This window comes from Camelus ferus, chromosome 35, assembly GCF_009834535.1.
Source record: "Camelus ferus isolate YT-003-E chromosome 35, BCGSAC_Cfer_1.0, whole genome shotgun sequence".
NCBI lineage: Eukaryota > Metazoa > Chordata > Mammalia > Artiodactyla > Camelidae > Camelus > Camelus ferus.
In genome coordinates, this window is record NC_045730.1 from 22,257,011 (window position 1) to 22,284,481 (window position 27,471).

The 27,471-nt window shown below is 44.2% G+C and overlaps 1 long non-coding RNA gene across 7 annotated transcripts in view; it reads left to right on the top strand.

Annotated features, from left to right (window-relative positions):
- The window catches only part of LOC116661496, a 65,017-nt gene that overhangs the window by 15,100 nt on the left and 22,446 nt on the right, over positions 1-27,471 (top strand). For 4 of the 7 annotated variants that reach the window (XR_004317372.1, XR_004317371.1, XR_004317376.1 and 1 more), the window contains exon 1: positions 26,185-27,453. The exons of 2 other annotated variants lie outside the window; for them this stretch is intronic. This is a non-coding gene — a long non-coding RNA (uncharacterized LOC116661496). Of the gene's footprint in view, positions 1-26,184; positions 27,454-27,471 lie in introns of those variants that run through there. One more of the 7 variants, XR_004317377.1, reaches the window with a different exon arrangement.

The following is a 27,471-nucleotide window of genomic DNA, read 5'->3' on the forward strand; positions in this document are numbered from 1 at the left end:
TAGTGCCATTGAATTGTATTCTTAATGTGGTAAATTTTATATCTATTTTACCACCATTTAAGGAAAAAAAGACCCCATAATGAACAGAACAAGTGTACCATGAAATGCATTGTATGATGCATTCATGACATTTAAAAATATTAAATAATAATTTAAAAAATAAAATAGTTAAATAAAGCATTCAACCTATTGAATAGGTGTATATGTGATAAATACATAAAGACAAAGATGACAAGGAATCACACCAAATGCAAGATATGTTGACCTGTGGGATGGAGAGGAGGGAAGTGTGAGCTGGTGACTGTGCTGGAACTCTATTTGTGACATTTTAATTTTTAAAAACTCTAAGAAAACTCATTAAACACTAAAACAAAATGGGTGCTTGCGTCAGTCTCAGTGCTGTCCTATCTGAAGCCTGGAGGGGCAGGGGCAGCCTCTCCCTGTGTGACTGGGGCTTTCTCTGTCACCTGCTCTCTGGCTTTGCATTCCTTTATGAGCAGCTCTTATCCCTGTGTTTCTGGAGGGCTTTTTATGCCTCAGGCGTGACGCTAGGCCCCTGGGAACTCCAGGACGCACAGGTACACGTGGGTTCTGTGCTTAGTCGGCATCTTTCTCCCAGGGAGGTTCTTGTACAGCCGTTTTCAAAGGGCGGTCCCTGGACCAGCAGCAGCGGCGTCACCCCAGAATTTACTGGAAATGCAAACTTGGGGACCCCACCCCAGACTGGTTAACTCAAGATGCTTTGGGGGTGGGGCTCCAATATGGGGCACTTTCACAAACCCTCCGCGTGATGCTGGTGCATGCTCAAATTTGGGGACCACTGCTCTTGGATATGGAAGAGAATGCTGTCTCCTTTTCTCACCCAGTCCGAGGTGGGGAGGGGAGAGTCTGAGGGTGTCACTCCGAAAGTTGCCCATGGTCCAGAGCTGAGGAGGATGCTCTGGAATCCTGTGCACAGCCCTTTCATCGAGACTGCATGCGCCGCCCCAGTTCTGGGGCTGCCCTGTTCCGACAGCCGCTGCCCTGAGGCACTTGGATCCTCTCCCCTCTGTCCCCCATGCTCTACCTCAGGGCTGTTTGCCAAGTCAGAGTCTTTCCCAGTCAGACTCTGCTTCCATGGACCCTCCCTCAAAGCTGCCCACACCAAGTCCTATGTCTATAAATGTCCAAACTCCTGGGACAGACAGAGTTCAAGTCTTTTCCCCAGAACTACTATGGCTCCCCTGGGAAAGTGGGATGCAGCCGGATACCTGGGTACAGGGGTGTCTGTGCTCCCCTGGCCCACAGACCCTCCACCCCAGCTCCTGCCTGCTCAAGATTCCCTACTACCCTCCTTAGTTTGGTTTTTAAGACCTTGAATGACCTGATCCCATCTGCCTTTCTATCCTCCCTGAAAGAAGGCTCTGGAAAAAACACTTCTCTTGCTTGTAGAAGATATTTACACTTTCATGTCTCAGAGGCTTGTATTTTATTTTATATTTTATTTGTGTTTCTTCTGTCTGGAGTAATTTCCATATATGACAACTCCACTCTCCCCGTCTCCCCGTGTAGACACATCATTTTAGATCAGTCTCCAGTGCCTTCTCCTCCTTCTCCAGCTGGAGGCAATTGCTTCTAGCTTTGTGTTCGCCTAGCACAAGGCTTTATTAGCATCTGTAACCTGCCATTTACTACCTCTCCCGTTTCATCTGGTGCTCCAGTCTTTTATGTGTATGTCTTCTTAGGGCATAAACCTCTTGTTCAGACATCTAAGTCAAGATGATTCTTTAATAATGCTGAGCATATTTTCAAGTTCAAGTGATATAAATAAGGGTATTGTTCAAAAGTGTCTAAGGCGTGGCCTTCTATCCTCAAATTACCGGAGGTCTAGAGCAGGAGACAGATCCCTATAAACAAGGACCGGGTGATGTGTTTGCCTGCAGGGGAGAGAGTGATTCTGCTTGTGAAGGCCTTGGAGGGTGGAGGTGGGAAGGGTTTTCGGAGAAGGTGCCCTGGAAGCTGTCAGAGTGAGGAGGTCTCATTACAAGGAAGTGTAAGAGGACAGGATGCTGAGACAGGCAAAGATGCGCTCCCCTATTTTCTAGAAGAGAAGACAGAAAGGTATATACGGCAAAGAAGAGAAATTAGTAGTTTCACAGATGCGCGGGGAAGAGTATGTTTCCATGGGAATGGAGTTAGAAGCAGCACCAAAGTTAAGTAGAGGGAGATGCCCTTGACACAAGGTCATCATTGCCGCAGGACTTACGGCGGGAACTACACAAGGTACATAATCCTGAGAACAAAGGTAACGGCCTTGCAGGGTCTCTCGTGGAAATTGAAGGCACCTCTTTGAATTTAAAGCTTGGTTGCTATTTGAACATCCTTATTTGCATGATTTGGAATGGTGTTTTTCAATCTGAGGACTGTAGATATATTTAAAAGAGATTTTTTTTCCCCTTTAGAAAGAGTCTATTAATCAAGTTGAGAAGCCCTGAATTACAATTCTCCTGCTCGTGGGTTTTGTGCAGAGTCTCACTCCGGCCAGTAGGAGGCAGCATAACCTAATGCTCTGAGTCAGGAGCCTCGCGGCCGGAGTCCGCTCTGGTGCAGGGAAGGAGGCATTCATCTGCTCTGTGCTTACGTTTCCTTCTCTACGTCCTGAAAAAGGCAGGAGTGAGCTAATAGCCGGACGTCTTCGAAACATTCAGTGATGGGGGGGGGGAGGGTGCCGGGCATCACTGCAGAAATCACAGCTGCACAGAGGAGCGATCTGTCTCTGACTTGGCCCTGAAATCTGAAAGGCTCAAGCTTTTTACAGGGGAGACTTATTCCCGTTTCTGCAAATGCAGACTCGAGTATGTAGATTAACAAGAGCCATAGATGTTCAGTGTGTAGATGTACCTAAACTAAAATAAACATTACGGCAAACTTGAGCCAGTAGGTTTGAAAAAATTGCAAAAGCAAGGGTTTTTCTGGCAGTTTCCATTTCTGTGTTCCTACTTTCATGCTCTAAAGTTGTTTAAAATGATTGTGTTACTCTTGAATGTGTTAAAGCAGCGATTTGTCTATTGCAAACGCTGTATATTACTAACTGCAAGAGCTGAAATATTATGCCTGATGTATCTGCAAGTCCCTCCACTTCCCAGAGGCATCAAAGCCGACTGGAGACGCGTACCAGCCCCTCCCTCCAGCTGTGTGACCTCAGAGAGGTGGTCCAACCTCTCTGATCTTCCCAGCACCTATGAAATTGGACTGGTCGTAATCGCACCAACTTGGCAAGCTTGCTGGTGAGTATGAAACAGGAGCCTGGCAAATGGTGGACATGCAGTCAGTAGTCAGCATATTACAAGTGGCTGGATGTTTGGTCCCTAATCTAGAATATGACCTGGGCTATTGGATTCGGTACCTTCCAAATGTCAAGTTCTATGATTCTATGGGATATGGTGAAATGATCAAATGTATTTTGATTCTGGTTTTGCTATGACCACCCCCACATGGACCACCGACGGGGAAGTTGCTCCTGCTGAATGACCGTGCTAAAGCTGTCAGGATCAAGACCTACATCCTCAGAGGGCCTTAACTGCCCTTTTGTTCCCCATAAATTAGCACCGCACCCACACGAAACAGGACTCCAGGCAGCTTGCAGGGATCGATGGACATGATTATGTCTGGGGGCCCATGAAGGAGAGTGAATACATAACCAGAACAAGATGTGATGTGAAGAATGGTTGTGTGGGCATATGTGTTTGGAAACGCTGCCTACTAGTCACCTCTTAGAGATTCACCATGTGCTACAATGTATTAAAACTGTCCAATAGAAACAGAATGTGAGCCACACATGCCATTTTAAAGTTTCTAGCAGCCACGTTAAACAAGGAAAAAAGGAACAGATGAAGTTAATTCTAATAATGTTTTATTGACCTAATACACCCAAAATAGTACCATTTCAACCTGTAACCAGTATTAAAAAAGTTTAAGATATCTTACTAAGTGTTTGATAGCATGTATTTTACACCTAGCATGCATCTTTTTTTTTTTTAATAGACTTTATTTTTTTTAGAGCAGTTTCAGGTTCACAGCAGAATTGAGCAGAAAATACAGACAGTTCGCACATAGCCCTCCCCTCCCACACACATATACGCCCCTACCCTCAACATCCCTCATCAGTGTGGCATATTTGGTACAATCAATGAACCCACATGGGCACATTATTACCAACCAAAATCCACAGTTTGCATTCACCTAGCATGCATCTTGATTCACATTAGTCATGTCTCAAAAGTGGGGCACAGGGAGCTGGCGGCTAAGTTATGGGGTGACTCAGGCTCAGAGAGTCCATGCTTAGAGGAAACCCCAAGTAGAACCCGAAAGTCTCCAAGAAGTTACAGGGAAAATGATGGAAAAAAATAGAAGGTGCATTTAGGTTAACTTCAAGGCCGAGGTCTTAGAAGACAGCCTGTCCAGAAAAGGCTTAAATGACAATAACTTAAGTTAGGGTTAAAAACTCCTCGTTGTCCTTTAAAAACCAACATCAGCATTTCTCCTAAAACCCCAGGCAGAGATGGGCAGAGGCACTTGTGGTCCAGGCCAGCAGGTGGTCTGGTCTTCTGTTTATGTGACTGCTTTAAATTCTTGTTTAATCTTGTGTTACTCTGCTCCTGGGCTTCTATAGATTGAGGCTGTGCGGTGTGGGGTGATTTCTTTTAAAAGTCTGCAAATCATGTATATTAACAGCAATCATTTCTCACACTCTTTAGCCGGAGACAAGTTTTGCTCCCAACCTTTTCACTGTGTCTGTGAGCTGGCTTCTCTTTACTCCCCATCCTGACTCCCCCACCTCCTCATCTCATATCTGGACCAGCTCTCTCATCCCCCAGCCAGAAGAAGCCCCCCAACTTGAAATATTTGGTCCCCTCCTGACCTGCTGTGAAATACTTCCTCTCACCTACCTCTGTGAAAAACGCTTTACGATCCCTCATATTAATCAATGTGGTTCTCTATCACGGCTGCATAATTGTACCATGAACCGCGGTCCTAAGTCAAAAGACCTTCTCTAAACTTCCAGTGATTGCTCTGGACAGTTGTGTAGGAGGGCAGATGGCAAGTTTAATCAGAGACGAGGAGACTTTCAGGAGGACATCCAGCCTATTTCAGAACTCACCCAAAGGATGTTTGCTTTTCCCTCCCAAGTTTTTCACTTGATCCAAAGGGTGTTAACAATTTCAAAGTCAAAGCCCCCTCTTGGGTTACCGAGTGGGCATCTCCTTTTGTTGTGAAAGGAGGTGTGTTCTTATTCCGTCCAGATTCAGACACTTAATCCCAGCTGGTAGATCTCCCAAGGATGCTCCTTCCATACCAAGTTCCCGAGTTACCTTCTCAAGCGGGCAGTGCCGGCTCCCTGATCGCCCCTCCGGAAGGCAGCAGACACCTGCTGGGCCCCGAGGACCCTGCTTTCTGTGAACACCTACAGCTCACCCTGTCATCTTGAGATGTGTGTATAGATGCAGACGATCGAGTTGGGATCATTCACTTTTGATGATTTTTTGGCAAGTGAGCACTTCCCAAAGCCAGGATTTGTCATTATCCTTTCCTTTCTTAACTGTGGGGAAAAAAATATATACATATTTTGTTGGTTGCACTTTTCAAAAGTCACTTGGCTGTTTTTTGTGCCTAAAATGACTTTCAAGGCTGAGAATGTCGATTTTGGTTACTTGCCCTCCCGCGGTTGAGGTGACTTCCCTTCTACAGTGGGAGAGGAAAGATGGGGGAGGGGTGGCCAAAAATGACCAAGACAGAGAGTAGCCTAGGGCACAGTGCCCATTCTCCTGTCTGAGCCTGTCTACACGGCCAGCCTGGGGCTCCTGTGACTTCCTGCTGTTTCAGCCTTATCCTCCCACCTAATGTTTGTTCTCAGAAGCTGAAAAAGGTAATCTATACCTTAGGTTTGGTGTTTTTTTTTTAAACTATAATACACATCTAATAGAATTCACCCCCTTTAAAGTGGTTTTTTAGTATATTCCAAAACTGTGCAACTGTTACCACTAATTCTGGAACATTTTCATCATTCCAGAAAAGAAACTCCGAGTCCATTAGCAGCCAGGTTCCATTCCCCTCACGTCCAGCACTAGTCTACTTTCTGTCTCCAGATACTTGCCTATTCTGGATATTTCCTTCAAAAGGAATCCTACAATACGAGTTTTGTGTCTGGCTCCTTTCACTTAGAAGAATGTTTTCAAGGTTTGTCCATGTTGTAGCATGAATCAGTACGTCATTCCTTTTTATGGCTGAATAATATTCCACGTCCCTCATTTGGTTTATCCACTCATCAGTTGATGGACATTTGTGTTGTTTCCACCTTTGCGCTATTGTGAATAATACTGTCATGAACATTCCTGTAGAGGTTTTTGTGTGGATATGTTTTTGTTTCTCTTGATTATATACTTTAGAGTGGAATTGCTGGGTCATATGGAAACTCTGTGTCTAACTTTTTAAGAAACTGCCAAACTGTTCTCCAAAGTGGCCTCACCATTTTGCATTCTCACCGACAGTGTCTCAGGGTGTCACTTTCTCCACATCCTCACCGGTGCTGGTTATCATCTGCCTTTTTGGTTATGACCATCCTCATGGATGTGAAGTCCTATCTCACTGTGGTTTGGATTTGCATTTCCCTAATGACTCATGATGTCCATCATCTTCTCATGTGTTTATTGGCCATTTGTACATCTTCAGAGAAATGTCTCTTCAAATCCTCTGCCCATTTTTCAGTTGGGTTATTTGTCTTTTCATTCTCAAGCTGTAAGAGTTCTTCATGTATTCTGGATACTAGACCCTGACTAGAAAGACGATTTGCAAATATTTTTTCCCATTTTTGAGGATCATTTGTTTTGCTTTCCGGATAGCTTTCTGTGAAGCAAAAACTGTTTTTTAATTTTGATGAAGTCTGATGTATCTATTTTTTTATTTGGTGCTTGTGTTTAGGATATTTTTAAGCTGCATCACTTCTTTGAGTGTACCTATGTTTTAAATTTTAGCTTGAATTATAGAATGACAGTCTTTGCCTTTGGTTAAAATAAGGTAAGCATAAGGATCAAGTAGGCAAGGCTTTCGAGGGGCAGGGGGATCGCTCGGTCTACCTGTGTGTTAGGAAGCACAAGGTCACAGGTCAGTACTGAGATAGGTACCTCAGTGTGTGTGTGTGTGTGTGTGTGCACGTGTGTGTGTGCAAATCAACACTGCTTGAGGGCCTGATAAATATGACACAGGACTGAAGATAAAGTGGACTTCACACTAGACCTGAAACCGAGAGTGAAAACGTCACTTCCCACACGTGTATGCTTCACTCCAGTTCCAATTCATCCCAGTCCAAACTGGGGGTGAGGGCCCTCACCGGGGTCTCCCTGCCCCCCACGTTTATTATGTCACTCCTTCCACCTGGGACACTCATACCAGTGTCTATCAGCATCCTTGTCCTCCCAGATCTGTCTCAAATGCAGCCCCTACCTGGGCACACTGAAGGTCAGCCTGTGTTTACACTTTTTATTTGCACACTTACCAGACTCTTGTACGCTCCTGTGCTCACACCCTCCTTGAGAATCTCCAATTAATGGGGATGGGTGGAGCAGGGGCCTTCTTCACCTCCCCATTGTGCTGGGTATCTGAATTTGAACCCTGGGTTCTCGGGTTAACACTCGTGGCCTTGACCTGCCCATCGTCTGCTGACCTGCTCTGAGCTCAGGGCCGCTGTATTTAACATTCTGTGAGGCGCACAACCTTTACACGTTTGTTAAATACGCCTTTCATCTTCCTAGTCTTCTGGTTGTTTTAAAAGCGCACACACACACACACACAAAACCCATTTAGGGGTCGGCGAGAGTTTCAGATCATACACCACCTGGACCCATTGAAGAATTAATACAAAAATTAAAGATCAATATTAAAACAGATTGTCACCAAGGGACCAATGTGGTAACTTCTGGAGAGCAAAGTAATTTTAATTGAAGTAAAATTCATATAACATAAAATTAGCCACTTCAAAGGGGACAATTACGTGTCATTTAGTACATTCTCAATGTCGTGCAAACACCACCTCTAATTCCAAAACATTTCCACCCCCCCCAAAGAAACCCTACTCCCATTAAACAACCACTCCCCATTTCTCTCCTCCCCCAACCCTTGGCAGCCACCTGTCTGTGGGCCCTCTCTATGGATTCCCCGATTCTGGGCTTTTCCTATAAATGGAATCATGCCATCAATGACCTTCTGGAATCTGGCTTCCCCCCTGTATCATGACGTTTTGAGGTTCCCCTGTGTTGTAGGCTGCACCAGCACATGGTCCCTTTTCATAGCTGAAGGATATTCCATTGCATTGCCCTCTTAATAGTTTTTAAGCATTTCAAGTTAATTACCTGTATCCAGAAACAAGTAGACCAGCAGTCTCTAACTCTTCACGGTCTCGTGTAACCAAGGCCTGATGGGCAAAATGTTACACTAACAGGATTGGACCTCTTAATCACTGTGCTCAAAGCTGACTCTAATTAATCAGATAACGTAAGCTGTTCCAATTTAATTCCACTCAAATAACATCATGAAATTTGGGCACTAGAAAGAATTAGTGGCAGAAGAAAATAAATATGAGTAAAGCTTCTGAAATAGACTGGATTTGAGGCATGTCCTCCCCGTCATTGGTAAAACTCACACAGCCAGCAGGCTCCTCCAGTGGGAAAAAACACTCCCTGTCCTAAATCTAAAAATCTAAATCTAAAAATCTGTGATTCCGTAGGTTCTTAGTTTATTTCTGCCACTAACAGCTCAAATTTCTTGATGTTGTAATGTTCAGGGAGACTCTTAATTGGGAAGAATCAGCTGGAACATCAGCTCAGGGACACCCCCTGCGGGCACTGAAGATGGGGCTTGAACTCCCAGGAGCACTCGAGACTACAGCAGGAGATGGTCACAAGAGCAAGCCTGAGGCTGAACCGAGGGGCACGGAGATCTGGGCACTGGGTGTGGGTTCTCATTCCAGCCGCAGGAGTTAAGGGTCTCTCCTTGCTCCAGTGTCTTTCATTCTTTTGCTCAGGGGTAGCAGGAGAAATCAGGGAGAAGACACCGACGGCTCCCCACCGTGAAAGTTAAGGAGCCAAATAGGTTCTTCAGAGCAGTTTCAGTGACAGCTACACGAATGAGCCCGAGAGGGAAGCAAGGTGAGATTCCAGAACTGCACAAGGTCATTGAATCGAGTCATTTGGAGACGAGATTAGAGAAGGAAAAGGATTCACCTCATAAAGCCACGGTTTACTCAGCTGAAAATGGGAATGCTAATCAGAAAGCACTGCTCGCTGTGAGGCACCAGTGTAAAATGTCAGCACCATTGCACTTCCTGGTGGAACCACTGAAGAGGGTCAGGAGGCACCCCCCACCGCCCAGAAGGTGCCACTTTGGCATAAGGGTTATTTTGAGCTGAAGGCTACTGAGAATCAACAGAGGCCAGAAGAGTTCTCTGGCATCAATTTCCCTCGGTGACAGTGTCCCTCTCTCCTGTGCCAGGAGGAGGAGGACGACTCACATCACCAGAGGTGGAAAGAGAGAACCAAGATGGGTTTGCACAGACTTTACTGAAATAACCCTCATCTCACATTAGTTCTTCTGCATATATCCAGTCACTTCCCTGTAATTTGTTGAAGCCCAAACCCTCTTTCCTTTGTTAAAATGATATTTAAGCCCCAGAGCCCAATCACCTCTTTGAGTTCTACTTCTATAAACTCTGGTGCATGTAAAATATTAGTAAACATCGGACGCCTTTTCTCCTGTTACTTTGTCTGTTGTTAGTTTAATTTGCAGGACCCCAATGACAGAATTTAAGAGAACAGAGGAAAGGTCTTTTTCTCCCTGACGCCATGAGTCCTACAAGATGTGTGGATGACCCAGAGGGGTGCCTGGCAAGAGGGACCCCTCACAACTTGGTCCAGCGCCTCCCCACTGTGAGAATTTGCCAAGGCTATTTTTGTGATGACCTTCCACTAGAATTGCTTGGTAAATACCTGTTGACCTGACTGGCTGGTGGCATGCTAACAGCAGTTCACGGAGAACCACTTTTTTCTAGAGTTTTAGTCACAGACCTAGAATCAAAAAGGGCATAGAAGCGGTCAGATGTTGAGGTGGGATTTGAGAGAACAGAAAAAAGCTGTGCTTCCTGAGAAGGGTCGGGGTACAAAATGATACCGAGTTTCCTTTTCTTTCAGGGAGGAGAAAGGACTTAAACCGAGTTGTTGGCTGATCTGAAGGGAACTGATCACCCAGTCATTCAGAAAGGGTGTTTTGTCATCTGAAAAACATTCCAAGGCAGGAATTTTGTTGAGAGAATTGAGAGTACAAAGTAATCCCCAGAAGACACATTGGTGAAATTTACTTCCCTGGAATAAGCGTTACTAAGCCTTCAAAGGAGGACAATACATGACACATGTTAAAAAATATTTGGAGGATGGAAAAGGGAGCCTGTGATTTGATTTTTCGATGGCACCACACCAAGTAGGACAAGAAACAAACGCTTTTACGTCTAAAGTGATAAATAACTGGGGTTACAAAAGATGCTATTCTGGAATGGCTAATAAGCCGGGACAATGAAATGAAATAGACGGCAAGGAAATACCAAGTGAAGTCCTGGGTCAGATCAGGGCGTGGACGGAGGAATGCGCAGTTGCATGTGGCAGGGAGGTGGCGGGATGACTTCCACCTTTGAGAGCAGGGCGAGGTTCGGTGATCGCGAAGAGCCCGGGCAGCTGATGGAGCCCCGGAGCGCGGGCCTCCTGAAACTGAGCAGCTCGGGGGTGCAGGCTGCGGGGGACCCCCTTTGCGAGGCGGTGAAATGAGATCTCCGACCCATGGGATTGAAGGGCGGTTCCATTTGCCCAGAATCAGAACAGGACAAGGGGGGTCGGGGGAGCACCCCGAGGTGGGGCACACCATGGAGACCAAGGAGCAGAGAAAAAGGAGAAAAGATCACTGGGTAGTGAGTCCAGGCCCGACAGGGAAAGCTGGGTCGGGACAAACGGAAGGAGAGATCAGGGGAAAAGAAAAACGCAGCGTGGCCTGGCCTGGCGGTCAGAAGCGAGGAAGGACGCAGGACCGGTGGAAACCCGCCCTCCTCACTCTCCGTGGGCAGAAAGTTCCAGCCAAGCCACGGGCAGATAAAGGAATCCGAGGCTGATTGCCAGACCGGAGGTAAAAGACGTTGCAAGAGGAGTTCAGAAGTTCAGGAAAATAAAAGAGGATTATCATTCAAGGGTTCTGTGAACCAGAGAAAAGGTGAAATGACAGGAAGCTGTGGGAGTGGCCGGGGGTGGGGGGAGGGGTGGGAACAGAGAGGGCGGGGGAGGGGGGAGGAGCAGCCACTGGCGGGGGTGGGGGGGTGAGGGGGTGAACTCCGCCAGGTGTGGGTCGGAACGCGAGGAAACAGCTAGAAGCGAGCCAGCGTTCTCCTCCCAAAGCACTTAATGAACTAAATACGCTCCCCCTCAAAAGACCAGACTAGAGCTGACGATGGAGGACTGGTTCTGGGCAGGCTCCGTTTCTACACCCTTGGAGAAAAAATTCCTTCTGTCTTGGCATTTAAATTAAAAAAAAAAGTTTAAGTGCCATATATATAATATTTATTCTATATATTTATTTATAAATATAACATGTATAAATACAAAATTATACATTATAAATAAATAAATATAATATTTATAATTTATAAAAATGTATTTCTATTTCAAGTAAAACTTTAAATCAAACGCCAGAATTGAAAAAGCACTCAGAGAGCTGCATGTAACAAAAGAAGAGAGGTGGGGCGGCAGTAGGGGGACCAAGGGACCCCCCTTTCCAGGAAGTGGAGGCTGATAGAAAAAGATAGAGAGGCAGTAAGAGGTGTGGTGAAGGCAGGGCAAATTAGAGAACTAAATTATTGCACTGAACAGGAGACAAATCTACAGGAAAATACTGACAGCAAGGAAAAAAGAGAGAAATCTCTGTAAGTGATGGAGATGAAAGAACAAATGAAGACATAAAAGAATAAAGTCCAAAGAGAAAAGACAAGACAGGTCCTGATTAAAGCCTGAATCACAGAGGATCATTGAGGGTGGGAAGGGAGTCAAAACGTTGGTAAAAATTAGGATAAATAAAATCAATGAAGATAATTTTTTAAAGTTATAATTTTTAGGTACTCAGAAGGTTTGAAACTTTGTTGAGATGACGCAAGATGAGACAGAATATTTAGATTTTTAAAGGCCGAAATTAGAACATAAAGAATGTGTTTTTTGTTTGCATAGACTCACTGTTGGTTTAAAAAAGTAATTTTCAGGCTATTTGGTCATAGGGTTTTGATGCAGCCTTGGAAATTTAAAATGCCTGCGAAAAGGGAATTCAAAGATCTTTTTGTAAAAATGGTATTTCCTCTCTCTTTCAGTCTCTCTCTGTAAACGTACGTGTGCGTACACACACACACACACACACACACACACACACGCACGCGTATTTTTCCCAAACATTTGCAGACATGTGATCCTTCAGTATGCCTTTCCTATGAGTAAGAACGTTCTCCTACCTGCCCACACAAGCACTATCACACCTAAGAAAACGAGTAATAATCTCATCGTACCTAATAGGCAATCATATTTAAATATCAACAATACCAAGAGTAATTGCATTCTTCTTTAAAACAAAGCAAACAAAAGCTAACATTATTCCTGGTATCGCTGATATTTAAATACGATTGCCCATTAGATATGATGAAATTATTATTTTTGCCAGCCTGTGCTTGGTCTGAAGGCTGGTGGGAGACCCAGATGGACTCCGCTGAGGCTTTAAGCCACTTTTCTGCTCTGACACCCCAGGGCACCAGCCAACACACGCTGCCTCTGAGTATGTCTAGAGACTACATTTGGTCCTCCCCGGAGTCAACCAACTGTGGATTGAAAATATTTGGGGAAAAAAAGAGAAAGTTCTAAAAAGCAAAACTTGAATTTCCCATGCACTGGCAACTCTTAAAATAGTATTTACATTATACTTACAACTATTTACATGGGTTTTACATTGTATTAGGTATTATAAGTAATCTAAGGGTGGTTTAAATTATACAGAGGATTGTGTGGTAGGTTATATGCAAATAGGATGCTAGTTTGTAGAACGGACTTGAGCATCCTCGGAGTTTGGTATCCACGGAAGTCCTGGAACTAATCTCCTGTTGATGCCGAGGGATGACTGTATATTTGTAAACTGTGTGTAACTTTTTGAATGAAGTTGTTAGATTAGGGGATGCACGTTCATCAGCTAATTTCTTGCCAATATTCTCAGTAGTTGGCCCTGGAGAGTTAATCAGATGCCGCAGAGAAAGGAAAAATGGCAACCACCGCAGGGTAAAGTCTTTTGATGCTTTGGCCAACACAAACTGATGGGAGTCCTGGGATGTACTTTGGCACTAAGGGAGACTGTAGAACACTGAATAAGAGAAAGGACTGGTCAGGCAAATGAGAAGTACTGAGTGTACTGCTAAATGGACCTAGATGATGTAGAATTAATGACAGTGCATTTTCTGTTTTTTTTTTTAACTGAAGTATAGTCAGTTTACAAATGTGTCAATTTCTGGTGTATGGCATTATGTTTCAGTCATCCATATAAATACATATATTCCTTTTCATATGCTTTTTCATTATAGGTTATTACAAGGTATTGAATATAGTTCCCTGTGCTATACAGAAGAAACTTTTTGTTTATCTATTTTATATATAGTAGTTAGTATCTGCAAATCTCAAACTCCCAATTTATCCCTTCCCACTCCCTTCCCCCACTGGGAACCATAAATTTGTTTTCTATGTCTGTGAGTCTGCTTCTGTTTTGTGAATAAGTTCATTTGTGTCTTTTTTTTTTCTTTCAGATTCCGCATATAAGTGATACTGTATGGTATTTTTCTTTCTCTTTCTGGCTTACTTCACTCACAGTGATGGTCTTCAGGTCCATCCATGTTGCTGCAAATGGCAGTATTTTATTCTTTTTTATGGCTGAGTAGTATTCCATTGTATAAATATACCACATCTTCTGTATCCAGTCATCTGCCGATGGACATTTAGGTTGTTTCCATGTCTTGGCTGTTGTGAATAGTGCTGCTGAGACCATTAGGGTGCGTATATCTTTTTGAATTAGAGTTCCCTCTGGATATATACCCAGGAGTGGGATTGCTGGATCATATGGTAACTCTATTTTTGTTTTTTTGAGGGATCTCCATACTGTTTTCCATAGTGGCTGCACCAAACTACATTCTGAAGGTGGATCTTTCTCTTTATGACTTTTTTTTTAAGGTAAACTATATGAAGATGTCAGGAAGGTTAGGGTAGATACCTTGGCTTGTTTGCCTTTGTTTTCCCAGGACTCAATGCATAGTTTGAAGTATCCGCTGGTATTCAGATAATACAATAATTCATCAAATATTTCCTGAATGTATCCTGTGTGCCAGCTACTCTGCTGGCTCTGCCCCGGGTAAGAAGCAGACAGGCGGTTTCCATCCTGCTTGATAAGCCTGATGGACGAAGGGTTAAGTGCCTAGTGTCATGGGGATGAACAAGGGCCACCTGATAGGCTTGGGAGGGACAGGAAAGGCTCCCAGGAGAAGTCCCCTTTAAGTCCAGGCTGATGATGGAAAGCGATTCAAGTTGACTGAACTGAATGGGTGGATTTTCTTTGAAGCAGCTTAAAGCCACAGAGGGCAGTAAGATATTCGCACAGGTCCTTCTTGTTTGAATTGTCAAAAAACTGGTGACGGTGGTAATCCTTGCATAGGAAGGTGAGGAATGTGACAAGGACATACACCCTTTTACACCTTTTAAATTGTCTACTGATTTTTTTTGAGTAATTTTGAGAAATGAATTTTTGGTACTTCTTGACACCCCTTTGGGAACATCTTTTAAAAAGAGAGAAAAAAGTGAAATTATGTCCTAGATGTGAGGTCACTGCAGGGAACAAACAGGGAAGGGCATAATCGAATCATCCTTCGATAGAGCAAAATTTGAGGATAATGTGAACTTGACAGTGGTTTACGGGAAGGGGCTGTGCTTTCCAGTGTGTGAGCGTGTTGTGGGCTCATCCAGAGTCCAAAAATGGGAGACCATGATGGTGAGAGGCTGTTAAGAGGGAGAAAAGGAGAGCGAATGGGTTCATTTAAGTCTTGGCAATTGTTTTAAAAGGAAATCTCTAGAAACAGAAACAGGGAGAGAATCTAGAAAAAGAAGAGAAAAGAAGATTATAGGAAATACGGTAAACGCAACCTGGAAGCCGTGAATCCATGTTTCTTGATCCTTTGTTCTATATAGTTGTGCTTCACAATGCGAACCAGACAGAGGGTAGTTCTGATGTGGAAAGTCTGTACAGGGACACATCGAATACGTCACAAGAGGGTTAGTGTCACTGTGTTAGAGGGTTCAGATGTGAGATTTTTTTAATGGGCCGATTTGGTTTTCCTTTGTGAAATTTGTGTTAAGGACAGCACATTAAAGAAAATGTAAAAACCCCAGTGCAAAATGTGAAGTCCGGGGAAGGGGCACACACATGGAGTCAGGACGGCTGGGGCTTAAATCCTGGCTCTGCCACTCACTGGCTCAGGGACACTGGAGATGCTCTTCATTTTCTGTACTTGGCATCTGTACCGCTGGCGGAGGGGTAGTATAGCCCATGCAAGAGGGCTGTTTTAAGGGTTGACAGTGAAGTGGCCACTCATAGCACCATCCTTATGTTATTTCCACTGGGAAGGCTGGCCAGAGTCGTGGGAGACCACCCAGCTCAGGGGTGGTGAGGTCACCGCTGCCCCTCTCAGTGCTTCTGGAAAAGAGATGGAAAAAGCTCAGGTGACCCACTGATTAGCGAGAAATTCCTGATTGCTTGATGGGTAGGTTGGACTTCTCTGCCACCTTCAACAGGAAGAGAATCAGACCTGAGTCATGGAAACCAGAGAACCCCAAATCCAAGTCAGTGACAGTTCATTGAAACAGAGTTCGCTGTTTCCAGAGGAAAAAAGGAAAACCCTCCAAAGAAAAGCGGACAGGACAGGGATTTGCAGGAGGGGAAATTGGCAGAGGAAATGTCTGTGTCCATGGAGGAGGGGAAAGGCGGATTCTAGGTCCAGGTGGGAGGTGACAAAAAGCAGAGGAAACACACAACTATGAGCTGTCAGCGATCATGTTTTAAGAGCAACTGGAACAAGACATGGATGAATGAGAGGTCAAAAAAAAAGAAAATTGTACAAGCTTATTTTTTAAAAATACCTGTAACACAATTAGAGAGACTCTCGTAGGGAAGTCAGTTTCCAGATCAAGAATCCGTCGGTGCTCCCCATCATGGTGTTCAAGGCCCTCTGTAATCTGGACCCAAGCGTTCTTGTCCGCTCTGGACCCTCACTACAATAAGTCGTTTATCAAACCTTCGTTGACTTGCTGTCGGGGCCTTTGTACAGAGCAGAGGAGGCCAAGACTGCCTAGGTCATCTCTTGAGAATGCCGGCATCTCCAGAGGAGCCAGGTAGCCTTCAGAAAACAGAGTCTTCACACCTTTCTCATACTGTTCATAGGCGAGAAAAAAGAGAAGGTAACTCTCGGGGGAGCACGTGTGATGGAGACACATCAGAAACTGCTTCCCTGGTGAAGGGCCTGGGATTCTTCCCGTTGCTGTGGAAGGTTCCTTAAGCTTCTGTTCCCCAACTGGGTCCCACCTTCCTTCACTGGCCTTTCCGCACATCTATTCAACAACCCTCCCCTCAAGGAGTTTGCAAGTGATCGAGCAAGTGCTTATTAAGTATGATAGTGGCCAAAGGGATGCAGAGTGCTGCTGGAGGGAGGGAGATGGTGGGAGAGGCAGGAAAGAACATGCTAGAATGACTTTGTGGAAGAGGTAGCAATGGAGATGGAAATGTATGGGTAGCATCGTGGAGGATGGAGAGTTGGCTTAATGGAGTATGAGTTGGTTGAGTAAGCACCCTTTATGGCTGGATTTGGTACCTTCTTGGGTGTTCATATTTGGGTGACAAACCTGGAGAGAGTGATCTGAGTCATCCTGTGAAGAGCCTTCATTGGCAGGCTGAGAAATTTGTACTTAGTATAATAGCCAGTGGGAATCCATTGGGGGTCTTTGAGCAGAAGGGAGACACAGAACCGTGTAATCTCCGAGCTCAAAGAGACTTAAAGGCCTTTGCTTCTACCCAAAGCTTGACATCTCTGTCTGCCAAGTCCAGGCTTGGCCACCAGATTCTCCTTGTTGTGAGGATTAAATGAGATGACACTTGTCGAGTGCTTAGCTCAGGGTTTGTCGGAGAGTAAAGCTCAATCTTGACTGGTACGCACATCATCATCATACGCTGGGTTATTATTTAGGGCTGTTTTCCTTAAGCCTCCTTCCACGTTTGTCCTATTAAGAATTGGAAGGCAGCTATCCCATTCCTATTGAGCTTTTTTTCTCCAGACTGAATGTTCGTGGATTCCTCCAGCATTCTGCACCCCTTTACCCTCCTGACTGTCTCTAGTACTCATCAGAGGTGGTACACAGAACCCAGTTGTCTGATCACAGAGGACCAGAGCAGGCCCCTCCCTTCTCTCATTCTACAGACAATGCCTGAATTCGGGGGGAGGGGGGGAGTAAGGTTTTTTGGCAGCCTCATCACACCGAATACTGATTTAAACTCCTAAGCCAGTCCCACGTGCACTACTGCTAAGCCACAATCTTTTCTACTCTCTACTGGTACTTGGTCCTGGCACAAAACCTCAGACTGCTTTATGATCATTGTTTCCTCTTTTTGTCAGGGAAAAGTGGGAAAGGCTTTGAGATGGGCAGAAAGATTACTGAGTTTCCCATTCAAAGGATTGTTGGTGTCATCTAGCAAATTCTTCTGGGTTGTCTGGTTATACAGGGGTCTGTGTCTTTCATTGCTTTTGCCTGAGCTGTTTGCAACTATAAATTGTAGGAAACACGGTCATGCAGAGAATTCTTATCCGTAGAAAGACAAATGGATTTTGTCTGGTGGACATACAGTCGATTTCCACCCTGGGAAAGAGGCTGCCAGTCTCGGATCTACTAGCAAATCTGTTTCAGCATTTCTGATTGCTTTCATAGGCGTCTGTTCTTTGGGTTCCCCTTGGAGCCAGTTGTAGTGTTAATTAATGGACACAGGTTCATTTTATATTTGTCTGAGAACCCAGATTCTTACTTTAAAAAAATCTTTGGCACTGATTTTCTTATCCCTTTACAAATTGGAAAGGCATGAACAGGGCAGAAATGAAGACTGATCAAGCAATCGAGACCCTATTTTAAATTGACATGGCTTATAATTGCCAAGATATGGAAGCAACCTAAGTGTCCATCAACAGATGGATGGATAAAGATGGGGTGTATATATACATAATGGAATACTACTTAGCCATAAAAAAAGAATTAATTTTTGCCATTTGCAACAATGTAGATGGACCTGGAGGGTATTATGCTTAGGGAAATAGCTCAGACAGAGAAAGAGAAATACTGTATGTTATTACTTATATGTGGAATCTAAAAAATACAACAAACTAGTGAATATAACAAAGAAGAAAGAATCATAGATTCAGAGAACAAACTAGTGGTAACCAGAGGGGAGAGGGCAAAGGAGAAGGGCAAGATAGGGGTAGGGATTTAAGAGGTACAAACTACTATATATAAAGTAAATAAGCTACAAAGATATATTGTACACACAGGGAATAGAAGCAATATTTTATAATAACTATAAATGCAGTATAAGCTATAAAATTTTGAATCACTATGTTGTACACCTGAAATGAATATAATATTGTAAATCAACCATACCTCAATTTTAAAAATTATTAAGTTAAGAAAACAGAAAAAAATGGCATAGATCTAGTAACCCATATTGCTTGGTAAAGTCATTCAACCAGTTATTAATCCACTTAACCGTAACAGTGTACCTCTACTTTCAAACCAGCTCATAAGTCCATGTGTGCATAAATTCAGTGCGATCACGGTGGGGTAAAACTTGCCGTCCCCGGCGCATTCTCACCTGTGATGAATGTGGGTCTGACTTCCAGAACTTTCAGATCAGTTACAGATTTCTCCTCCTTGCTCATTTACATTCCATTGGTTACCTTTTGCCCAAATAGACCCATTTTACTGCCACTGAAAATTCGTAATGATCTTGTTGGCTGGTACTGAACAGAAGAAATGCAATGCTTTGGAGAAGAGGAGTTTGGGGGTTGGTTGGTTGTTGGAAACAATGTGTTAAGTGAGTGCAGTTAAGGGCTGTTAACCAGCCTGCAGGACATAATGCCCAAACAGCTCTGAGAATTAGGAGGTGGCCACAGTGATTGCATTTGGGGCTGAGAAACAGTGCGACAGCTGAGGATGCAGGCGGACAAAATGGAGGAGAGGGCGTAACAGACACTGAATGGTGCATGTACTCATTTTGGGTCACTGGAAATAGGGCCCTTCCTCCCCCTAATGATATTATAATGATAAATAAATGTTAATCTGGTCCTAAGCAAGCCTGTGTCTAGGGGCTGTGCCTTGAAAAGACAGGAGGGTTTTGAGAGTAGACTTTTCAGCAGACAGAGGGTGAGATCCAGGACACGAAGGATTGAGTTACGACTCTGAGAGCTGGTGAAGAGGCCTGGGTGCTGGAGACCTTCTTGGGTATTACCGACCGTACCCCCGTGCAGGGTCAGGTCTAAGTACCTGATAAATCAGGATTATGGCTCCACAGTGCCTCATGTTGGCCATCGCTGCACTAAAAATAACTTTAGAAGGAACAGGAGAGGTGAGGTAACAAACTGCAGCAACTTGGCAGGACACTGCTTAGCGCTGACTGTGTTCACATTCCCCAGGAACTCTTGACAGTGGGGATGGCCATGCCCACCTCACTGCAGTTGCCAGTGGGTCGAGCCCCACCGTGAAATTTCACTCTGGACCAGCTTTGTTTGCAGCTATGAAAGATCTGCTAAAAGGTTTCTGGGTCCTGTTCTCACTCACATCTCTCAACCTTCTCTCCAAGGATGGGAAGCTGATTAAATGACTTGTTCAAGTCCTGACCTGGTATGTTTAACACTTTTTCTAATTTACTGGGTTAGCCATAGAAAGAAATTAAGTTAATCTTACATAACACAGTTGTACCTTCAAAAGATTAATTTGTCATCAGTGTGTGGGCTGTATTAGGAGGGTGCAGAGAGAGGTGAGCAGGGAACTTGAAGGAGACTGTGCTCGCCGGCCGTTGTACAGATGACAGTGGTGGTTGACAGTGCAAGATGCTACGGAGAAGACGAGGCGAGTGAAGGCTTTCAGACAGAGCAAGTAGAAGGTCATTGGTGGTCCTGGGGTCGAGGTAGACACCAGAAGGAAGGAAGTTAAGGAAAGGGTGGGGGGAGGGAAGGCGATGAAGACCACAGGTGTAAACTTCTCTTCCAATCAAATTGACCTGAAGACAAGGGAAGGGGTGGGATGGTGGCATGAGTGGGAAGGAGAGCTATTTTGGAGGCTGAGTAGTTTGAGAACAGTCACGAAAAGAGGGGAAGGAATGAACATATATGGAAAGACTGAAGATAAGAACAGAAAGAGGAGATGGGGTGGAATCCCAGTGCTATTGGAAGGGGTCGCCACTGAGAGGACAAGTATAAGGAAGGAGGAACCAAGGGGAGGAAGGAGGATCCTTGTTCCTGAGAAGAGAAGAAAGATGACGGTACAGAGGGAGAGTCAGGAAAGTGCTGACACAGAGCAAAGGCGTGTTGAAATAGGTCACTCCAGACACTCGCAAGTATTCTAAGATCTGAGGATGAGGAATGGACGGAGCTGAAGAGTCAGTTAATCACCCCTTCAGATGCCTTCACTTTGCACTGCTCCTTGGTGCCCTCATGCCCTTGACCTTCCATTGCATCCAGTCTGCTCAACCCTCCCTCTGGGACGACCCCATCACCTGTCAGGTTAATGGGTGTGCACCCCAGGGCTGCATGAGGCTAAGGGGAAATCACTCGAGCCAAGTCCACCTTTCACAGCCCCGCTGGGATAGAGGTGCCATCCGTTCTCCCAGGCTCTTCCCCCCAGGCTGCTGCTTTGAAACTCACTCAGGATTAAAAGTGTAGCTGAGTCCATCTGGGCTCTCCTTGTCAGACCATGAGTATTTCAGATACGCATTTTGGGGCTCTGGGTGATAGAATGGTTTTCAACATTAACAGAAATGGTGCTTCATAAACATAGTGTGTGTATATGTATTTTCTAGGAAAAAAGACTGGAAGCTGATACATCAAAGTATTTATTTTTCATCTAACGAGTTTTCCTGGTGCTCAGGGAAACCATTACCCTGCTTTCTTGGACTTCATATTCTACTGAGGTAGTCAGGTAATAAGCAACAACTACAACAAAATAATCACAGTAATCATAACCTACCAAAGCTGTGAACAAAAATAAGGCAGAGTAAGAGCATAGAGGGCGTGGGAGAAGGGACAGTGGTCTCTCAAGATGGTAAGATTACAGATAGTTTGTATTCTTTTTTTGTGTTTTTCTGTATTTTCCAAGTTATTTATGGTAAAATGCATTCCTTCTGTAATTAGAAAAAAACAGAAGTGACTTGGAAAAAAGTTCCGTGAAGTGGCACTGACAGACTGTCAGACTTCTTTTCACTTTCTTTCTTTTTTTTTTTTCTAAATTTTGTTTTTTATTGAAGTGCAGTTGATTTACAAGGTTACAGCAAAGCGATTCAGTTATCCACATACATACAGATATGTACATATATGTAATTTTCTACCTAGCTCTTTTTTGACAAAGGTCTTTGACTTGTTGTTTACTGATCCACTGGACGCGAGGTGTGCTTTTCACGGGAGAGAACAGGAAGAAAGAAAGGGCAGGTGGATTTAGTATTTTTTCTTCATGTACTTTAGCCTGTGAGCAAAGTGCAAGAAACCCAGCACTGATCAGGTAGCTCATGGGAAGAAGTGATTTGGCAGAGCGCTAAACAGTGCCTCACGTATTTCCCTCCTCAGTTATGTGTCTATGGCCACAGCCAAAAAAAGGGCACCTCTGGGATTGTCCGAAAACCCACTGCCTCCTCATGGGGCACGGGGCCCAGCCTCGGAGCCCCATGGCTGTGATGGTTGAGTCTCTTTCTGTGGCTGTGGCCTCTGTACCCACCTGGTGCCACCACGGAAGGTCATCTACAGCCCCCGGCTTGGAGCACCTGTCTGAAACCTGATTAGCTGTTATCAAGTTCATGGAGCAAAGTCGTGCAAGGGTGATAAATGGATAAGAAGCGGCTTTGGAATTCAGCACAGAGAATCTGAGGAATTGAAACGAACCATAGGTTGGTGTTTTTAGAGAAACTAGGTATCAAGACCCCGCTGTTCGGAGGGACAGTGGGGAGCTGCCGTGGCCGCGGACGGACGTTCCGTCCTTCTGCGAAGCTGGTGCCTCTGCATCTCTAGGTGACTCATATGCGGGTGTAGACGTTCTTGGGACATGCTGGCTTTTCCTAATACGCTCCAGAACATTCTCTCCCCACCTAGTACTTTATCAAAAAGAAAGCCTTTCATTCCAGAATTAAAGATAAGGATGAGCATGTAAATGCTGTGCTGTGGCAAGCTTAGTAAGACATGGTTCCAGCCCCTCAGGGGAACAGTGAGGTAAGAGGTCAGGCCAGGAGCACATAAAGAAGGGACGAGAAGACATGGGAGGCAGTGAACACAAGAATGTGGTCCCTAAATACGGTCCCCCGTGTGTCACACAGCTATAATTTTCATCAATTATACAATTTAAATATGCATGAATTGTCAGGGTTTTTTCTGTCGAAAGAAATATTTTTCTCTGGGATACCATTAATTGAATCCATTCCATAACTTACCACTGTCTGACAGCCCAGGTCACTCAAAGAATTCCAGTCTGATCACACACTGGTCAAACATAGTGGCCCCTTCAGGTCAGCTGATCAGCCCTTGTACCCAAACTGTGGGGCGCTTTGATTTGGAACTTTAAAAGTCACGTGAATCAACTACCTAGTGAATTCCCGTATCAATCATGTGAGTGAACTGTAATAATACAGTAAGATTTTACATCCGGGTATTAGTTTCCTGTTGCTGCTGTAACAGATGGCCGCAAACTTAGTGGCTTAAAGAAACACAATTTATTATTTGACTGTTCTGGAGGTCAGAAGGCCCATACGAGTTTTAAAAGGCTGAAATCAAGATGTTGGCAGGGCTGCGTTCCTTCTGGAATCTCCAGAGAGAATCTGGGTTTGTTTTTCTTTGTTTGTTTGTCTTACCTTTTTTTGGAGGCTGCCCTCATTCCTTGGCTCATGGCCTTACTCTTCTGTCTTCAAAACACATCGCTTCAACCTCTGCCTCTGTCCTCCAATCTCTTTATTCTGACCTTAACCCTCTTGCCTCCCTCTTTACTTTGATTGTTGTAAAATATATATGGCATAAAATTTGTCACATAACCATTTTTTTCCTTTTTTTAAAGAATTTTTTAACTTGAAAATTTTTCCCTTGTTGTTCTTTTTTTTTTTTTTTTACTTTTTTTTAATTGAGTTATAGTCATTTTACAATGTTGTGTCAAATTCCACTGTAGAGCACAATTTTTCAGTTATACATGAACATACATAAATTCATTGTCATATTTTTTTCACTGTGAGCTACCACAAGATCTTGTATATATTTCCCTGTGCTATACAGTATAATCTTGTTTATCTGTTCTACATTTTGAAATCCCAGTCTGTCCCTTCCCACCTTTTAAAATTTTTATTTATTTATTTACTTGGAGGGGGTAGGTAATTAGGTTTTTATTTATTTATTTATTTTATTTTTAGAGAAGGTGCTGGGGATTGAACCCAGGACCTTGTGCATACTAAGCACGCACTCTACCACTTGAGCTATAACCATTTTCTTCAGTGTACAATTCAGTGGCATTAATTACATTCACAATGTAGTGCAACCATCTCCACTATCTGCAGAACCCTTCCTCACCCAGAGACTGTGCACCCATGAAGCTCTCACTCCGCCTCCCTCCCCGTCCCAGCTGATGGTAGCCTCGATTCTATTCGCCGTCTCTACGAATTTGCCTCTTCTACATATTTCATGTACACGGAGCCGTGCAGTATTTATCCTCTTGTGTTTGGTGATTTCACTTAACATAAAGTTTCCAATGTTCCTCTGTGTTGTAGCATATTTTAGAGCTTCATTCCTTTTGTGGCTAAATAAGATTCCATTGAATGCATACCCCACATTTTATCTATTCATTGGTTGATGGACACTTGGCTTGCTTCCATTTTTTCAATATTGTGAATAATGATGCAATGAACCCTGGAGTACAAGTTTCTGTTTAAGTTCCTGTTTTCACTTCTTTTGGTTGTATATCTAAGAGTAGAATTATGGGATTATATGAAAATTCAGTGTTTAGATTTTTGAGGAACTGCCAAACTCTGTTCCATAGGAACGGCACCATTTTACATGCCCACCAGCAATGTGGGTGGGTTCCAGTTTCTCCACATCCTCACCAACCTTTGTTACTGTCTGTCTTTATGATTATCGTTAGCCTCGTGAGTGTGAGCTGGTTTCTTGTGGTTTTGATTTCTTCAGTGACGAATGAGGTAGAAGCATCGTTTCATGTGCTTCTTGGCCATTTGTATATCTTCTTTGGAGAAATGTCTATTTAAGTCCTTTGCCCATTTTCAATTGGGTTGTTTGTCTTTTTATTGCTGAGTTGTAGGAGTTCTTTATATATTCTGGATAGTAATCTACTATCAGACATTTGATTTGCAGATATCAAGAAAGACAACCCATTCTCTTGATAGCATCCTTTGATGCACAAAAGCTCTGCCTCCCTCTTATAAGGATTCTTGTGATTATACCCAGTAATCTAGGATCAGCTCCCTAGTGCAAGATCCTTAATATAATCACATCTGCGAAGTCTGTCCCTTTTGCCGTGTATCATATTCACAGCTTCTGAGGTTAGGAGGCGGACATCTTTGGGGGTGCCAGTATTCCATCTACCACAATCCATTTCAAAATGGCTACAAGGTCAGAAATTGTGAATGTATTTATGCAAAAAAGATGTAAACAAGCAACCTTGAAATACAACAACCTGCCTTGATGCAGCTGTCATTTAGGGCTTCTGCCCTGAATGCCCCTTTCACTCTGTGCTGTGTTACTTAACTTCTCTGGATTACTCAACTTCTCTGTTCATTCTTAACATGAGATGAATTGTCCTTCCTCTTTTCCTCCTGTGGGTCTTTAGGGTGAGTGATGAATAATAGACCCAGTTGGGGCTTTTTTTGTCATCTGCCTCAACCAGAAGTTCCAAATAGAAAAGCCATTTTAGGGAACAACAAGAGGTGTGCCGTGAGTGCAAAAATGCAAGCCAACAAATAAGGTTTATGTTTGCATCAGGATCAGAAGGGAAAATAACAGGCCAACGAGGATTAATGAGACCATGTCTCAGAAAACCTTTGAGCTCTTTGGAGGAAAAGGGCTTCGTAACTTCGTAAATGCAAGCATCTCTACGCCTCTCACCTTTTTTCCTCACTAACAGCTGTGTTGCCTTTTTATTCCTTGTATCTATCACAGCACCCTGTAATTATTGGAAATAATAATTGTGCTTGGGTGGAAATGTGGCAGAGAGTGAGGATACCTTGGTAAGAACATAGGACTAGATGCTGGATCAGCATCAGGGGAGGGCCTGTCCCACAGTCACAGGACCTGAAAAGTCAGCCCTTTTCCTATGTTCCCCAAACCTTAAAAACAAGTGTATGTATGTTAGAGTCATTTCACTACTAGGAATCTATCCTAAAGAAATGATTAGCAACGCAGGCTAAGATATGTACCAAAGATGTTTGGCAGCCTTATTTGTAATCATGAAAAACTGGAAACAACCTAAATGTTGCTCCCGGCAGTTGGGAAGAGTTAGGTAAATTCCAGCCTGAAACGCCATGTGGTATAAATGCCGCCGTTCACCGTCTCAATGGATAATTTTAATGATGTTAGGAAATGAGTCTGATCAAATGTAACAGAAAAAAGCAAGACTGATTTCAATATAAGCCGTGTTCTCACAACATAATATACTGGTAGGGAGAAAAAGGGGGGAAAACAAAACAAGGAATGCACCAAACGTGACTGCGTGGTATTTCTGCGTGGTGGGACTCTGGGTGGGAGTCCAGTGACCCAGGGAGCTGGTTCTCTGGTCTCCTGTGTTGCCCTTTCCTGCAGATGATGCTAACGCATTGCGTGGTTTTGTGATATTTGCCCTGCTCTGAGGAAAGGTCAGAGAACTGAAGTGCTAAAAAGAAAAATTAGGAGAAAACCATGGCTAACGAGTGCTGAGATTTACTAGGCGTTGTTTTCGAAACTTCGTTTAAGAGTGTTGAGAATGGAAGTGAAGATGACAAGACAATCCGGTTTCTCTGCCTCCTTCGCTGTAAATGTAACTATTTCTGACACGTTAAGCACAGCATTTTTGGTTGGCCTTGTGCTGACGCTGCGTTCGGCAGGGCCTCCTCAGTCGTTTCCCTGCCCTTGTGGGCTTAGCTGTATCCCCTACAAATCCATATATTGAAGCCCTAACCGCCAGTACCTCAGAATGTGACTGTATTTGGAGATAGGGCCTTTAAAGAGCTAACTGAGACAAAACTGGGAAATATGGATGGGCCCTAACCGAATACAACTGGTGCCCTTGCAAGAGAAGATGAGGACACAGATACCCGTGGAAGGAATGTTTGTGTCCCCACAAAAGGCATATGTTGAAACCTAACCCCCCAGTGGGGTGTTGTTGGGAGGTGAGGCCTTTGGGGTGATTAGGTCATGTGGGTGGGGCCCTCCTGAATGGGACTAGTGCCCTTATAGAAGGGACGCCAGGAGCTCCCTCGCCCCTTCCACCCCGTGAGGACACAGGAAGGAGGCGGCTGTCTGTGAGCCAGGAAGGGGGCCTTCACCAGACACCAAAGCTTGTGGTGGTCTTGGACGTCCAGCCTCCAGACGTGTGAGAAAAGACATTTCTATTGCTTAACGCCCCCCAGTCTGTGGTATGTTACCGGCAGCTCCAGCAGATGAAAACACAGACATATGTATTTAAATGTCTTTATACCCATTTTTGAGGAGCCCAAACACCTCAAGACAGCAATGGCTGTGAACAGTTAGTGCTAGGAAGGCGGCTGTGGGCCGGGGAGGTGGGTGGAGGTGAGTATGTGCTTAAAGCTTGTACGCAGTAGTAAAGGGAGGAGGTGCTAGGGGTTTTCTGTTTTTTGTTTTTTTCAATTGGAACTTAAAATAAATTGCCCTCCTAGCAGTCAGGATGAGTGAAAGGCACCCAGTTTCCTTCCCTTTCTGTTTGTGTGAGTGCAACGAGGGCAAGGCCCACTCACCGTGAGGAGTCCTGGCCTCGCCCGCGCAGAACGCCTGACCCAACTCCGCAGCTGAGGTCAAAGTCCTTCCCACTACACAGAGGGTCCCGAGAGGTAAGGACTACTTTAAAA